This window comes from Colobus angolensis, unplaced genomic scaffold (genome assembly GCF_000951035.1).
Source record: "Colobus angolensis palliatus isolate OR3802 unplaced genomic scaffold, Cang.pa_1.0 Scaffold3, whole genome shotgun sequence".
NCBI lineage: Eukaryota > Metazoa > Chordata > Mammalia > Primates > Cercopithecidae > Colobus > Colobus angolensis.
This window is the reverse complement of record NW_012116265.1, coordinates 24,835,461-24,839,900: the sequence shown is the minus strand read 5'-3', so window position 1 is coordinate 24,839,900 and position 4,440 is coordinate 24,835,461.

The following is a 4,440-nucleotide window of genomic DNA, read 5'->3' as shown; positions in this document are numbered from 1 at the left end:
CTCCTTTTTTCTTTTTTCTTTTTTTTTGAGACAGGGTCTTGCTCTGTTGCCCAGGCTGGGAATGCAATGGTGTGATCATGGCTCACGGCAGCCTCTACTCTGGGCTCAAGCAATCTTCCCACCTCAGCCTCCTGAGTAGCTGGGACCACAGGCACATGCCACCACTCCCGACTAATTTTTAAATTTTTATTTTTGTAAAGATAGGGTCTCCCTATGTTGCCTAGGCTGATCTCAAACTCCTGGGCTCAAGGGATCCTCCCATCTTGGCCTCCCAAAGAGCTGGGATCACAGGCATGAGCCACCATGCCTGGCTCATCCCCACTTTCAAATGTGGAAACCAAGGCACATCTCTGAAGCTGGAGCTCAGGCATTCTGGCTCCGGAGTCCACACTCTTAACTACACTATAGGGGTCACAAGGTCTGAGAGAAACTGGATCAAACCAAGAGAGAGTAGCTCTGGAGTCTAGACCTGGCCCAAGGACAAACTGTACCACCTTGAATAGGGACGGTTTTCGCGTTCAGGACTGGGCATCGCAGGGGCTGACCAGCATCCAGGACCTCGGAGTCCCAGTCATTCAGAATCACACTGTCTCAGGATGTGTCAGGTCCTGGACTCCCCACACTTTCCCACGCCAAAGGTGCCTAAAAGCAAAGGAGAATGAACCACCACCCGTGGTGGTCTAGTATTTGGCCGAGAGATGTCAACCCCTACACCAGAAGCTCCTTGACATCTCACTTTTGCTGACTTTGTCTTCTCCTTCATAATCCACATTTATTTTACCACAGATATAATGTTTAAAATTAATTACCAGATAAACTCTTAGGCTTCCAATTAATGTTCCTTCCAAACCTGATAAAATGGTTGCTCCATGGAAATGGTGAGAAAATGTTTCACACACTTTTACACAGTCACAGACAAGTGTGTATCCGCTTCTAAATGGTCCCAGCCACACACTCAACGACCCACACTGAGTCAGAACCCAACACCACACACCATCACAACAATCACCACACACAGCGATGGTCACTTGCCCACTCGGTCACTCACCCACAGCCAGAGAGAACCACATACAGGCGGCACACCCAACACCACAGCCCTTCAAGCAGCAACCTAGGGAATCAAACACCCACCTCCCACCAGCCTACACATGTGTGTATGTCTGTCTTTAATTCTTCAGAGCTAGAGCTGCATCCTCTGGTAAACTGTTTATAATGTAAGAAGTAAGCAACCTTGAGTCTTTGTCCTTGTGTCTGGAATGCTCTTCCCCCTCCTTCAACTCTGGATGCAATGTCTCCTTCCATTAGGCTTACCAGGACCACGTGAGTTAAAACTGTAATCTGTCCCCACCCCCATGTTCCGTACGCTGCTCTGTTTCTTTTTCTGTAACGTTGATCACAGTGTAATGTGCTTTATAAAGCAGCCATGCCACCACAGTGCAATGTTTTGGCCACTGACGGACCACATTTATAACGGTGGTCCTATAAGATTATAATCCTGTATTTTTACTCTACGTTTTTCTATGGTTAGACACACAAATACTTACCATTGCATTGCAACTGGCTACAGTGTTCAGAACAGTAATGTGCTGCATAGGTTTGTAGCCTAAGAGCAAAAGGCTGTACCATACAGCTAGGTGTGCGGTAGGCTATGCCGTCTAGGTTTGTGTAAGTGCACTCTGTGGCGGGGGTCCCCAACCCCGGGCCACAGACCAGCACTGGTCCTTGGCCTGTGAGGAACTGGGCCACACGGCAGGAGGTGAGCGGCAGGCGAAGAAGCATCCCTGCCTGAGTTCTGCCTCCAGTCAGATCAGCGGCAGCATTAGATTCTCATGGGAGCATGAACCCTACCGTGAACCGCACACACGAGGGATCCAGGTTGCACGCTCCTTATGAGAATCTAATGCCTGATGATCCGTCACTGTCGCCCATCACCTCTAGATGAGACTGTTTAGTTGCAGGAAAACAAGCTCAGGGCTCCCACTGATTCTACATTACGGTAAGTTGTATAATTATTTCATTATATATTACAATGTACTAATATAAATAAAGTGCACAATAAATGTATTGCACTTAAATCAATCATCCTGAAACCATCTCCCCCTGAACCCCTGTGTGTGATAAAAATTGTCTTCCATGAAACTGGTTCCTGGTGCCAAAAAAGTTGGGGATCACTGCTCTGTGGTGTCCAAACAAGGACAAAATTGCCTAAGGACATGTTTCTCAGAACGTATCCCCACCTCACCCTCCCACCAGCCCTCCCTTCCCGCGCCCCAGCTGCAGCCCTGATCCCTGGCAGGACCAGCCGCTGACTCTGTGTGTGGGTAGCTCCACCTCTGCCTCACACTTGGTGAGGGTTGCTTGGGAGTTAGCAGTGTCAGGGCATGGAACTGAGTGTACAGGTGGGAAATTAACTGGGTTCAGGTTACTAACTCAGTACTGACCAACCACAGCAAGGAGCTGATTTAGGAATCAGAAAACCCAGATCCTATTACTGGCTCAGCCACTGATTTTTGTTACGATGTTAGCCACTGCCCAATTTTGTAATATTTGGATAGGAATGTGAGTAAAAGTTTGTGTCCCACTCTGGTTGCTACCAGAACGGAGGGATCCTGACAAATTCATGAGCCATCAGAGGAGGGAGCCCAGTGGAGAAGGGGATCGAGAGGGAGATTGGGGCCTTCGAGGAAGCTAGAAGGAACTGGATTGCTTGCCTATGTCTGGAATGCTCTTGAGGGCAGAATTTGATAACCATCTTCAGATACTTCAACTACTGTCTCACCGAAGCTTCCACTCCTGACCTCTTGATTCCTTCCAGCCCTCCAGCCCCCATCTGAATTGGGTGTTCACTAGGCTAGGGGCAGAGGGGGGGAACAACAGTAGAACCTATGTTGTATTTTCCTCTGTCCCTGTCTTCGCCCCGCTCAGTACCTGAGAAACTGAGAGGAGCAGGGACTCCTCTTAGGAGCCGGCCAGGCACCCTCCCCACCCACTCAGCATGGAAATAAAGGAAAATCTGAGTTATTTCAAGGGAAATTCCAGGCATCTAGCTAGCCCTGAGAAGTAGGTGAGCAACTTCATAAGAAAGAAGGCAAAAGTAGCCTAAAACAATAACCAAGGAAGTTAGAGTCTCAGAAAGTTTGGTTCCCTTTAGAAACTAAAGATAATACCTTACCGTAATTTCCTGAGTTGCTTTTAACAAACCCAGAACCACACCAAATGATCTGCTGGCACATAGACCTCAGACAGGGGGACATAAGGACTGAACTCTGACCACCTGTTCACGCTCATGGGCCAGAGCTAACATCCTTTTCTGCGAATACCAATTTTTAGACAAAGTTTTGCCTCCTTTACCAAACGAAAATCAGAAAATCTTCGTGAATTCACCTGTGACGTGTGCCCCATCCACCTTGAGATGTCCACCTTTTTAGGTCAAACCAATGTATAGCCTCCATGGATTAATTTATGGTTTATGACTTTGCTTGTAACCTCTGCCGTTAGAAAGTCTTGCCTGTAAGCTGTCTGGAAGTTCTGTTCTGAAGCATGAGCTGCCAGATTCTCCTTCCTTGGCACCCTGCAATAAATGCCTCACTTTCTCTGACCGCAATCCCCACGGCAGTGTTTGGCTTTGCTCCGCAGGGTGTGCGGACACAAATTCAGTTTAGTAACAAAGCCAGAAAAGAACATGCTATTGAATCTGGAAAAACAATTCCAAGAAAGTATGATGCAGAGAGTTAGATGTCCTGGCCACCCCCTTCTTCTTTAAAAAAGAGATTGGAGATCTCATTCTGTCATCCAGGCTGGAGTGTGGTAGTGTAATCACAGCTCAATGCAACCTCGAGTTCCTGGGCTCAGTTGATCCTCCCGCCTCAGCCTCCTAAAGCTCTGGGATTACAGGTGTGAGCCACTGTGCCTGGTTAGCTCCCTTTTGATATATGAAGACAAGAGTGTTTTAAAGTAACTTGCCCAGAGTCTTCTCATTGAGTAAAGATGGAGCTAACGCTGGTGACCAGACTCTGGCACCCAGTCCAGTGAATTGCTATTTCTGCTCTAGATGAGGGGCCAGCATCTTGGCTCTCCCTTAGATGTTCTGGGAGAGTGTGTGAGATCATAGCAATAAATGGCTATGCGCTTACTGGCCAGACTCAGCATATCTGCCTCTTACCGTTCCCAAAATATACTTGCTCTTAGAAGCCAAATTAATCTAATCCATGCATCACCCACAAGAGGGAGCACTGAATACCTTCGGGGTGTCTGCTGAGTGTGCTGCCCACAGCGATGCCAGTGGGTACTAACAGCCAATGTTAGTGCTGTAGAGTAGCTGGCAGGCTGACAGGGTGGCATGGTTTTCCAGCCACTCCCAAAAACACTTCTGCATTGGCAACATTGGGAGTGAGTGATTACTGGGCAGTGAGACGGTGGGGAGCGTAGAAGCCTAGCAAG